We start from the raw sequence: 13,213 nt of genomic DNA on the forward strand, positions 1-13,213 counted from the left end.
GCTGCAGAATACAGCCCACATAGAAAGAAGAAAAATCGAGGAGAAAAGGATAGTTCTCTTCCAGGGGATCCTCATCAATAGTCGTAAGCACTGAATATTCCCGCCCATGTGCGGGACCCCGGAAACAATATAAAAATATATATGTAAAAACACATATATCTCGCTCCACATATATGTATGTACATATATCATTTTTCTCACACCAATGCAGCTCCACAACTGAGGCTAAAACAATGTAAACACATATACATGGACTGCAATTAGTAAGGAAACAAAAAACACATTAGGTCAAATAACCCTTGAACTTTGTGTTTTAATGAGTAAAACCACTCATAAATCCAGAAAATTGCTTATAAATATACATTGTTAGCCCTCAGGCTGCATTGTAAAACAATAGCATAGAAAATGAAACCATTTTCAACAAAAACTGGCACTGTGCCTTTAAGGCAGCCATGACCCCAGGATTCCCATCATGCCTCACGGGTGACATTTAGGTCAGTTGTTCTTTCTGGCTCCTTCAGTCAGGACCCTGGTGAAACAGCTCCCTTTCTTTTTGGCTTTCTGTCAAAAAATATTCTTGTTTATCTACAATTTTTGCTTTCACTCAACGTCTTTTAGACCTAGGGTGCTACTACTACCTTTTTTAGGCTTAAAAAAGGTGTTTTTTCTGTCAAAATGCCTTCCCTCTTTGACAAATGCCCTTCATGTGGAAGGAAGATGGCCAAGACTGACACTCATTCAGTGAGTATCCTGTGCCTACCAGACTCTCATTCTTCGAAAATCTGTGAACACTGCCAGGTTTTAACATCCAGAACTCTCAAAGACCGAGAGAGAATTCGAGTTTATGGACTTTCTGAGAGAGGAAGATCTCCCAACAAGCAGAAAAGTCGGAAGGCGCGGTCGACGTCGAAAGAAGCCCCGACTTGTTCACCTTCGGCGTCGGGATCGGCGTCGAAGAAGATATCTTCAGCATCTACATCCAAGGTACCTCCGCTACAGACAGCGTCGCGGGGTAGGTCACCGTCGAAGCAGAAGAGCTCGACGGCGAGCCAACTGACGTCGAAGCAGCATCGTCATGCTGTGACGTCGAGGCATTCTCCGTCGACGCCTGGCCCCCGGCGTTCGGTGTCGAGGCAACCTCCCTCGATGACTAGTCGTGGTCGTTCGGTGTCGAGGGAACCTCTGCCGACACATCGTCGATCGACGTCGAAGCAGCCCACGTCGACGCCCTGTCAATGGCGTTCGACGTCGAGGCAGCCTCCGTCGTATTCAGACAAGCGGCATTCGACCTCCGTCACCGACAGAGCACCGGCGATCGGTGTCGAAGCAGCCTCCGTCGTCGTCGAGCAGACATTCTTCAACGGCGAGACGCTCTACGGCGAAGGACAGTCATCGACACTCGAGGTCGGCGTCGAGGAAATCACGGTCGACGTCGAGGGAGTGTCTATCTGCTCGACGCTCAGCGTCGAAACAGCCACAGTCGACGGATCAGAGGAGATCCAGGGAGCGGGACGATTCTCAGCCAGTGAACATCTCTCCTTCAAGATCACAGGAGAGGTCGCCTTTGAGGCACATGATACAGGACATGGAGAGTGAACCATTGGACCAGTCTCAAGTCCTAAGGTCTCAACTGGGTTCCCAGGATCAGCATCGGCTGCGGAGGTGGAACAATCTCCATTACAGGATCCTCCTGCCAAGAGAAGGAGGGTCTCAGAAGAGAGAGGTTGGTCGAGGTCTTCCTCTAGACGGTCTCTAGTGAGCCTATCCTCATCCTCCTCGGCATCTCGAAGTGGCAGATCCTCGGATGGGGAAAACAATGATTCGGATAGGGAAAGGTCAAAGGCCCCTGCAAGGTCGCAGCAGGATCAAGCGGATCAGCCTCCTCCACGGTCACGTTCGCCAGTGAAGGGTCGCACCCAACGGTCTCCTCCTGTTCGTCTTTCCCCAAGGTGGTATAAACCTCTTCACCACTGGGCCAAGGACAAGGAGACGTCAGATCGGTTCAGGGCGTATCGAGATCAAACCTCCCGCCGCGAAGAACGGTCTCGTTCTAGAGGGCATTCAAGTAAAAGAAGATCTAGCCACAGGGAGCGATCTCGTTCTAGAACGCGCTCAAGTAAAAGAAGATCTAGGTCCAGGCGGACTAGCTCTTCAAGTTCATCGAGGACCCGATCTCACAGGAATTACTCCCTGACCCTAACAAACAGTCCACGCTGGAGAATATCTCCAACTGAGGATATTTTCTCATTTCAAGACATCTTGGGCAGGGGAACCCTGAAGCTAGGAGTGCCTATGACAGCTCCGCAGATCAAGACGACGGTCATCTTCGAAACCCTGCAGCACTGAACGGCTCCCAAGCCCTTATTGCCGTTGGTCCCGGGTATAATGGATCCAGTGAATGAAATTTTCCTGACTCCGCGACGGTGAAGTCAGTCCCAGCGAGAATTCTCAAGAAATATCGCCCTCCTGAAGAGGATCCTCTGTTCCTCAAGTACGACCCCCGCCAGATTCGGTAATCATCGCGGCGGCTAAAAAATCCAATGCGGTGGCTTCCTCATCTACGGTACCGCCGGATAAGGACAGCAAGGTACATGACTCATGGGGGAGAAGAGTTTGTGACACCTCAGCTTCTTTCCTCAATATGATAGATCTCTGTGGGACTAGCTTCAGAGGTTTTCTGAAAAACTTCCCCAGGAAGATAGAAAGGACTTTGAGGAGGTTCTGATGGAGGGCGGTCAAGTCTCCAATCAGATTATAGGAGCGGCGGCAGATGGAGCAACGCTGGCTGCGCATGGTTATGCGCATGGATTCACAGCGAGGAGATCCTCATGGTTGCGCCTTACAGCATTGAAACCCGAGGCTCAAGCCAGAATACTAAATCTTCCTTTTTCAGGCGCATCTCTCTTTGGGGCGAGTGCTGATGAGGAGATGCAACGGATGAAAACGGAGTTAGACACCCTTAAAGCCGTGGGGCTTGAAAAGAAAAAGGAATTCCAGAAGAAGTTCCGTTCTGACAACAAGGGCTCTTCGAAGCAGAGGGTTCAAACCCCTCACTGGCAGAAGGGCCAGAACCAGCAAGGCCAACAAAAGTCGCAATATAAAGGCAAGCGTAATTCCAAAGGAAATGGAAATCAGCGCCAAGGCAACAACTTCAATAAGCCTCAGCAGAAGCAATGAGTCTTCACTTTCCCCAGCGCCATTGTCCACTCCAGTGGTGGGAAGCATGGCACATCACAGGACAGAGTGGCAGGCCATTATGAAAGACCAATGGGTGTTGTCTACGCTGCAGAATGGGTACTGTCTTCGTTTCCATCGTCTACCTCCACCCGTTCCTCCGATGTCAACGTCAAGCCACCAGCTACAAATGTTAAAGAAAGAAGTAGCGACACTTCTCGAGAAATCAGCCATCGAGAGGGTGCCGGTGGCTCAAAGGGGGAAAGGAGTATACTCGAGGTATTTTCTGGTCAGAAAAAAGGGCCAAAAGGCGGAATACAGGCCCATTCTGGACTTGAGAACACTCAATCTACATGTACGAAAAGAAAAATTTTGCATGTTGGCGCTTCACCAAATATATCCACATCTCAGGAAGGGGGATTGGATGTGTTCGATGGAGCTTCACTATGCATATTTTCATGTCCCGATACGGCCCGATCACAGGAGATTCCTTCGATTCCGGGTGGGGACCTCCCACTACCAGTTCAAAGTCCTTCCGTTTGGGTTGAAGTCGGCCCCCAGGGTGTTCACGAAGTGTGTCGCAGTGGTGGCGGCAGCTCTACGCCGCAGGGAAGTTTTCGTATACCCATACTTAGATGATTAGCTGTTGAAAGGTCCAACTCCAGACAATGTAAGGAATCAATTCCAGACATGCATAGAACTTTGTCAGCATCTAGGCCTGCATGTCAACTACAGCAAGTCCGTCTCCCAACCCTCTCAGAAGATTCACTTCCTAGGAGCTCTGCTAGACTCCGAGGTAGGAAAAGTGTTTCCTTCGGAGGAGAGACAGTTTTCGATAGCGCTCAAGTGCCAGCAAGTTCTTCGCAACAGGACTCAGAAAGTGCGAAAGATAGTCTCCATTTTAGGGTCGATGGCTTCATGCATCTTCTTAGTACCGAACGCCAGACTTCAGATGCGTCCTCTTCAGCAGGATCTGGAGGACAAATGGGACCAGCAATCAGATCGCTGGGACGATCAGATCACTTTGTCGGAGGTAGCTCGATGTTCCATCCCGTGGTGGACAAAGAAGCAGAACATGCAGGTGGGAGTTCTCTTCCATCAGCCTCCTCCTGCACAAACGATCATCACAGACGCGTCGTTGCAAGGCTGGTGGGCGCACATGGGGCCTCTTCAAGTGCAGGGTCCGTGGTCCTCCAAAGAAAGCACCTACTACATCAACTTGCTGGAATTGAGAGCAGTCCACCTGGCTCTCAAAGCGTTCCTTCCCTCACTTCAGGAGGAAGTGGTTCTAGTACAAACGGACAACACCACCACGATGTACTATTTGAACAAGCAGGGAGGAACTCGCTCAAGGACTCTATCACTGGAAGCTCAGTGCATCTGGCATTGGCTTCTGGCTCGCAAGTTGTCTGTTCAAGCAGTCCACCTTCCAGGAGAGCAGAACGTGAGGGCGGATGCACTAAGTCGGCACTTCGAAGACAGAGAGGACTGGGTTCTCAACGACGAAGTGCTAGAAGACATTTTCCAATCTTGGAGTGGTCCTTCCATAGATCTCTTCGCGGACGACGTAAACAGCAAATGCCCAAGCTTCGCCTCAAGGTTCTATCGACCAGGAACGAGAGGGAATGCTCTTTTGATCGACTGGTCAGGGGAATTTGTGTACGCCTTTCCACCCCTTCCGCTGATCCTGAAGGTGGTGAGCAAGCTGAGCCACTCGCGCACAACAATGATCCTGATTGCCCCCGACTGGCCGAGACGATGGTGGTACACTGACCTACTTCACCTGTCAGTGTCTCCTCACAAGAGGCTTCCATGCAGGCCCGACCTGTTATCAAAGATGAACGGGAGGATTCACCATCCCAACCTTCCGTCACTGAACTTGGCAGCATGGCTCCTGAGGTCATTCAGGACTGCCACAAGACTGCGTGTCCATTCTGAGAGAAGCACAACGTCCTTCCACAAGACATTCTTACGCATGCAAGTGGAAGAGGTTCAATATGTGGTGCATGCAGAATGGTCACAATCCGGTGAAGAGCCAGGAAGAAGCAGTTCTTCCATACTTGTTGTACCTGGCTAAAGCAGGTTTGAAGTTTAACTCCATTAAGGTGCATTTAGCCGCTATAACTGCTTATAGGCGATCACCTTCACAAACCTCTTTTTTCCAGTTGCCAGCAGTAAAAGATTTCCTGCAAGGTCTGAAAAAGTTGTACCCTCCTGTACGGCCTCCTTCTCCTCCCTGGGAGCTGAACCTAGTACTATCAAAGTTGATGGGCCCTCCTTTTGAGCCCATTCATAAATCTACTTTACAGCATATTTCCTGGAAAGCGGCTTTTTTGGTAGCAATTACGTCAGCCCGTAGGGTGAGCGAGATTCAGGCCCTCTGTACCAAAGAACCTTATACAGTGTTTCATTTGAATAGAGTGGTGCCCTTCTTTCCTGCCGAAAGTGGTGTCAGATTTTCATGTCATTCAGTCGATCTCTCTGCCCACTTTCTTTCCCAATCCCTCTACTCCAGCTGAGAGGACTTTACACTCTTTGGATCTGAAAAGGGATTTAAAGTTCTATCTGGACAGATCCAAGTCTATTCGACATTCTGATCAATTATTTATTAACTATGGATAGATCAGAACGGGTCATGCAGCATCGAAACGTTCCATTTCCAGGTGGATCGTTTTGTGTATCAAAACAATTGTATTAACAATTGGCGCAGAAACCTCTGGGGTTTACCCCTAAAGCGCATTCCACTAGAGGTAGAGCTGCCACGGCAGCTTACCTGCATAATGTGCCCATGTCTGAGATTTGTAAAGCGGCGACCTGGAGGTCTGTCCATACATTTACCAGACATTACTGTCTAGATTCTGGCACGAGAGCAGATACCCAGGTGGGCCAGGCGTCCCTGGGGAATCTGTTTAACAGCTGAGTTATTGGCTGTTATGGCTTGGTTGGGACATGTACTTCTCATTTACCTGCAGGTGGTTGATGGGCTTGCTATTCTATTCAGTGCTTATGACTATTGATGAGGATCCCCTGGAAGAGAAGGATAAGTTACTTACCTGTAATCCTAGTTCTCTTCCAGGGGTATCCTCATCAAAGTCATAAGCAACCCACCCGCCTCCCCAGGTAAATGAGATTTGGTACTATTACAATCTTGTGGTTGAGCCCTGTCTTCAGGGTTATGCAAAGAACAACTGACCTAACTGTCACCCCTGAGGCATGAGGGGAAGCCTGGGGTCATGGCTGCCTTAAAGGCACGGTGCCAGTTTTTGTTGAAAATGGTTTAATTTTCTATGCTATTGTTTTACAATGCAGCCTGAGGGCAAACAATGTCTATTTATAAGCAATTTTCAGGATTTATGAGTGGTTTTACTCATTAAAACACAAAGTTCAAGGGTTATTTGACCTAATGTGTTTTTTGTTTCCTTACTAATTGCAGTGCATGTATATGTGTTTACATTGTTTTAGCCTCAGTTGTGGAGCTGCATTGGTGTGAGAAAAATGATATATGACTCAGACATGCGTTACTTGATCCCAAGCTCCACAATCACAAGGCACTCTAAAATTTGCTTCATACAATGTAATAAAGATTCATCACATCTTATTCATGTATATTTTCTTTACTTTTCAGTGTTTCGTTAATTATTCCATCATTAACGTTTCAAAAATTCATTTGCTGATTTCATAATTATTGTTATGCCCAATGCATTTCAAGCAAAAATGCCCTTCCTCAGGGGACTTCGTTCTGCAAAATTGAAATAATAATCATATGTCGGTACATTTTCATATGAACGTGCAAACACATATTCTCCATACAGTATTAACCTTCAAACATTATGTATTCCTGTAATTGTTGCCTACCACCTTATAACCCTTGTGTGAATAACACGCTGTCTAATTCAACATTTCCACGGTGCATTCATATTTGACCTGTGTGTGTCCACTTACATGTGTTCTATCATTGGTCTCCACTCGAGGTGTTTCAATGCTTATTCCTCGCTGTTAACAATAAAATGCTGAAATTACTCTCAATGTCCACATGCTAATGTTAGAGCCCACAGTATTTTTCACGCAAAAAAAATCTTACCGAGTAGTTTAAACTGGGTGCGAGTACAAGGCATTAGAGGCTCGTAAGTTTCAGATAAGAGTCCGTTTTCTAGCTTAGTCACCCAAATCCACATCACGTGATCGGGTCGGCCCGCACAATAGAGTAAAACTAGGCTAGAGCGACGCACGCCTAAACACACGAACAAGCGGAAGAGAGGAGGAACCGCAATAAGCGTTCCAGTTTAAACTACTCGGTAAGAATTTTTTAGCGTGAAAAATACTGTGGGCTCTAACATTAGCATGTGGACATTGAGAGTAATTTCAGCATTTTATTGTTAACAGCGAGGAATAAGCATTGAAACACCTCGAGTGGAGACCAATGATAGAACACATGTAAGTGGACACACACAGGTCAAATATGAATGCACCGTGGAAATGTTGAATTAGACAGCGTGTTATTCACACAAGGGTTATAAGGTGGTAGGCAACAATTACAGGAATACATAATGTTTGAAGGTTAATACTGTATGGAGAATATGTGTTTGCACGTTCATATGAAAATGTACCGACATATGATTATTATTTCAATTTTGCAGAACGAAGTCCCCTGAGGAAGGGCATTTTTGCTTGAAATGCATTGGGCATAACAATAATTATGAAATCAGCAAATGAATTTTTGAAACGTTAATGATGGAATAATTAACGAAACACTGAAAAGTAAAGAAAATATACATGAATAAGATGTGATGAATCTTTATTACATTGTATGAAGCAAATTTTAGAGTGCCTTGTGATTGTGGAGCTTGGGATCAAGTAACGCATGTCTGAGTCATAATATCTCCCATGCTCAGTGGGAGTATCACAGGTGCACCAACCACATTGATGAAATACTGATAAAAATTGGGAACAATAGAGGAACTGAGTGCGGAGCCATACCCAGAGTGGTATTAGTAAAAATGATATATGTACATACATATATGTGGAGGGAGATATATGTGTTTTTTACATATATATTTTTATATTGTTTCGGGGGTCCAGTGCTTATTCAGTGCTTATGCTTATGCTTATGACTTTGATGAGGATACCCCTGGAAGAGAACTAGGATTACAGGTAAGTAACTTATCCTTCTCCTCATTGGGTCGCCCTAATGCACTGCCAGGTTTACGATTCCTCGTAAATCTGGAATGCTTCAGACTCCATGGGTGTTGCATGGGAACACCCGCAACACAGCAACACACATGGAACGCCCCTGCGTGAACATGTTTTGCATGAAACATACATACATACTTGCTACAGGGGCCTTATTACTTGTATCTCTGGTCTCCAGTTCAACTCAGAACAAATCTTCCTGAAGGTCAACACACTGTTTACCGACTATGGATGACAGTGTAACCGGGGGGATGTAATGGTGGTTGTAAGCAGGGCGGACTGCTGTGGGATGTAGGTTGAGCTCCTAAATGTGTCATAAAATTTGATTTTAAAAGCTGTGAGAGAGGGAGGAGAAAAGGCTTTTTTAATGGAATTTAGAGTTCTTGTGGGAGAAGTGGGAGTAAAATTGCTTTTAGGTGTACTTATTTGAATCTAGCTGCATTTGTGTGTACATATATTAGATATTGAGTATTTTCAGCAAGTCAAAATGCATCAAGTTCCATATTTATGGAGCTATATTGAAGAGTACATTAGTAAACAAACAAAGAAGCATCAAACAAATGTTTTAAAAGCTTAAAACGTTTATAACATCTCTTCAATACCCATGTAAGATACGGAGAACACCCTTACACAAAATGTCAATATTTTCTTTTAACAAACTGAGAAAAGGAACAAGTGTTATTTGACTAATATTTTTTATGTTTTTCCAAAGAAAATGGTTTGCTCACATGGCCGCATTGTATCAGGAGATGAACAACGCAGGCACAAGGGCAGGACAGACACTAGTGATGCTATTGAACAGAGTAGCGGAGGAAAGAGAAGGCAGAGTGGTAAAAACTTTGGAGAGGTGACGGGGACATTGGCCAGGCTATATGCCAGTAGAATTACAACAGCTGAGCATGGAAGCACCCAAAGTGCAGAATGTATGTCTTCGTTCTGTTAGGGGAATGCAGAGCCCACAACGAGAGAAACAGCAAAAGTCTGTATTAAGAAGATGAGGAGGGCAGAAATGTTATATTCAGAAAAATATACCAAAGGCGATTTGTCTTTCACCATTTGCATATTTGTTTTATAATATACTCATAAGCCACATCTATCTAACTAGCTTTGATGAATGAGGAAATACCGTGCCAGGACATACCTGGATGAAAAATCACTTTATAAGCTGAATCACTAATCAATCAATGAACCATGATCATGCCTCCTTTCTAAATAAAGAAGTCCAAGAAAGAGCATTTGACATGAATGGGTTTGGAAAAGTGTGGCCCAGGTCATATTCCGACAGGAATGATTCAATGTGGGAAAAGGCAATGGAGAAAATCAACTGGCTGGTCATGCGCTGAATGCTTTCCTTAACAATGGTGGAATTGCCAACTGGTGCATGGTATTTGGCATTATCGCCCTTATAAGAATAGAGCCGATTTACTGCATAGATTTCAGCGATAAATTTCACTAAGTACAAGTTTATTGGTTGTGTCTCTGCACTCTATTTCACTTTGTCCAGAAACAAACAGATGACCACTAAGCCCGGATCCTGGCACTGGAATGCTTTTACAAGTTGTGGCTGAGTCTGCCTGAGCTGAGTGATTTACCAGGAAAAACTCCTTCATGACATCCACTGTGAAAAATCACACAAAGCATCATTACGTACAAATATAAAGTACATAGAAGCAAATAAAAGGCACAACTTGCATTCAAAAATATTTTTAACATACACCCATATCACATTCACGAATGCAGCTGTTACACTCAATGGAGTGGGAATGGTCATTTTTACCCCTCCCCTATCCAACACTTTGCCTACTGTTGCACTGACTGGAGTGGCAATAGTCATTTTTACCCCTCCGCTATCTAACACTTTCACTACTGTTGCACTGATTGGAGTGGGAATCATAATTTTTACTCCTCCTCTATCCAACACTTCCCTACTGTTGCATTGACTGGAGTGGGATATTTAAGCTTAAATATTTTTAAATAGCTTAATGTTTTAACTAATTATAGAATTTTTTTTAACATCAATTTTATGTTATTGGTATATGTATATATATAGCGGTTAAATTTTAAAACATGTTTTAAAATATTAAATACATTTAGATTAATAGTATATTAATTGTTTTACAATTATTATATATATAATGATTATTATATATGTGTTTTTAACTTTTTAAAGTTAAGTTTATTTGCTATTTTTGTTAAAATGTATATATTGTTTTAATTAAATTCATTATTTAATATATTTACTATTTAATATTTTATTTTATATATATAAAAATGATATTTTTTTACATCTATATTTATGTCATTGATATTTTTTCTCAATATTGTGGTATGGGGATGTTTTGGGTGTCGATATTTTGTCAGTGAACCCTCCTGTTGTCCTCCTGAACTTGTTCCCCACACCCCACTCAGATGACTGGTATGTTTGAGAAAGTGAAATGAGAATCAGTTGCCCTCTAATTCCATTGCATAATGAAATTTACAGGGGAATGTGTTGCCCTGGTCCTACTTTAGAGATAAATATGTATAATATCAGAAGGAGCAGATAGTGGAGGATGTGTGTCTCAAGCATTTCTTAACCAATAAATCTCCTGTGCCTTTTAAAGAAATGCTTTCACTCATTGGGTAGAGCTTGAGGTAAAGGTAACAATCATTCTATGGCAGGACCGGAGGCTTCGGATTATGCCTTCTTTCTTCGCTCTTTATTTTTTACAGCAGCAAGAAAACAAACACCAAACTACATTTCCCATGAACAGTTGGGAAAAAACAACAATTTGCTCATAGTCCTTTGTCTATCTCCACACTCTTGCTGGCTCCCATCATGCTCCACAGCCGCTTCCTCTTCCTCTTTCTTTGCTGTTCAGCAGCAAGTTAAGTGTATTTTCTCCTTTCTCCTGAGTTTGGGGGCTGTGGGGACAGTGTTTGTGGCATTTGTTAAGCGCTGCCTGTTTTTGACTTCCAGATTCCCCCTAGCTATCGCGGGACGCGTTGTGCGCTCCTCGCGCGATTATTGGCCCCCGCGAGGTGTGGTGACGCCCTCTCACCACTAGGGGGCGCACGCTCACTGTGTGTTTGGCGCGAGCGAGGAGCGCTTTTTGAAAGCGTTTTTTTGCGCATGTTTGGCGCAGACTGCTTGCGGTGTCCCTGCCACCCGGCTTGACACCCTGTGGGGTCGTAAATTTCCTGTGTTTTTCTGTTGAACGCCCTTTGGGGTCTGTAGTAGGCTTGCTAAAAGGAACACCCTGCGGGGTCATAATTGGCACTGGTTTGGTGCTGTGGGACGCTTGTGCTGGGTGGTGCCCAGTGATTGAGTGGGTTGCAGTGTCCCCAGGGCTCGCCCCGTGAATTTGTGCGCCTTGTGCCCCCATATCTGCCTGGGCTCCCTTCCAGCTGTAATTTTGTACCTGTGAGGGTCCAGTTGTGGTGCTGGTGCTGTCGCACTTCTCCTGCAGAGTCTAATTTAACTCGCAATGCAGGGCGGGCAGGACCAGTACGTGGAGGAGGATCCTGTGAGTTATGCCACCTGGGATGAGGACTTCTACCAGGCGGTCGATGACTCGATCTATAGGGCAGTGGACCAGGCTATGGTCCCCTTAGATCAACGCCTTACAGCTAGGCTGGACGAGGCATACGCCAAATTGGCGTCCCTTATTCCCGCACCTTCCCCTTCCCCCCCTCCCCTAAAGAAGCCCTGCACAGAGGGGGTGGATCCCAAGGCTTTTGCGAGGGTCAAGAGCGTGTTTAGGGCGCACGAGGGACTCCCATCCGCCCTGGTAACCCCGGCAGAGGTCACCCCCTCCGACCCCTCGGACGCTGTCCCCAGATCCACAGGATGATGAGGATTTACCTGACACGGACGAAGAGGCTTGCTCCTCCCGCTCGTGGCTTCCGTCCCAACCTTCCTCCTCGGCAGGTCCTTCGGACATGCTGGACCCGGACGATATCACCCACCCCCGTCATCGGAATGGGTTCCCGGGTAGAAGGTAGCCCAGTATGTGGCAAACCGCCTGTGCAAGCCAGTGGACAAGGACGCCCGTAGTCGGCTCTGAGCGGAGTGTCCTCGCCCCTACTTGGAGGGCAAGGTGGCCATGACTCCCGACATTGACCCCAAGATGGCCACGTTTCTGGTAAAATTTGTGAAGGACCCTCAGAAGGGTATAGATAGGTCTTGGCTTACGTGCCAGGACAAGCTGTTGGACGCTGTGGGGCCCATGACTAAGATCCTGGACATGGCCAAGGAGGCCAAGATTTCGGGAGATCTTATTTCCCCGGAGGTCCTCTCCAACTGGGCCCAGCGGGCCATTGTTTTTCTCGGAAAGGCTAATTGTGCCCTCTCAATGGAGAGGAGGAGGTCACTGCTCATTAGGATCGACCCTAAACTGGGTGACCTCGCCTCCTCCGAGGCTGGTGCGGTGGCGCAAGGGGGTCTTTTTGGAGACCCGTTTATTAAGGAATTAGAAAAATTTGTGGCCACGTTCACTTCCCTAGATCGGGCTCAATCTAATATCAAAAAGCTCTTTGCCCCCCGGGATTTTGAGAAGACCGGACGAGGCAGGGGCTGCTCGTTCGGTCGTGGCAACAGCTCCGACAGGGTGCAAGGCTCCGGCCGCGATCAGTTCCAAGACAATGGCCGCTATAACAACTTCTATCCCACGAGGAGACAACAGTTCCGTGGCCGTGGAGGTCAGAGAGGCCAGCAACAAGGTTCTGGAAGAGGTGAGTGTGCTGCCTTCAGTGAGTTTGCGGGTAGGGGAGCACTTGGCGCTGTTTTATCAGGCATGGGCATCCTTTGCGAGCGACGCTTGGGTGCTGCAGATGGTCCAGGGCTTCCAGCTGGAGTTCCATGGGCGTC

Source organism: Lissotriton helveticus, chromosome 2_1 (assembly GCF_964261635.1).
Source record: "Lissotriton helveticus chromosome 2_1, aLisHel1.1, whole genome shotgun sequence".
In the NCBI taxonomy this organism is placed as follows: domain Eukaryota; kingdom Metazoa; phylum Chordata; class Amphibia; order Caudata; family Salamandridae; genus Lissotriton; species Lissotriton helveticus.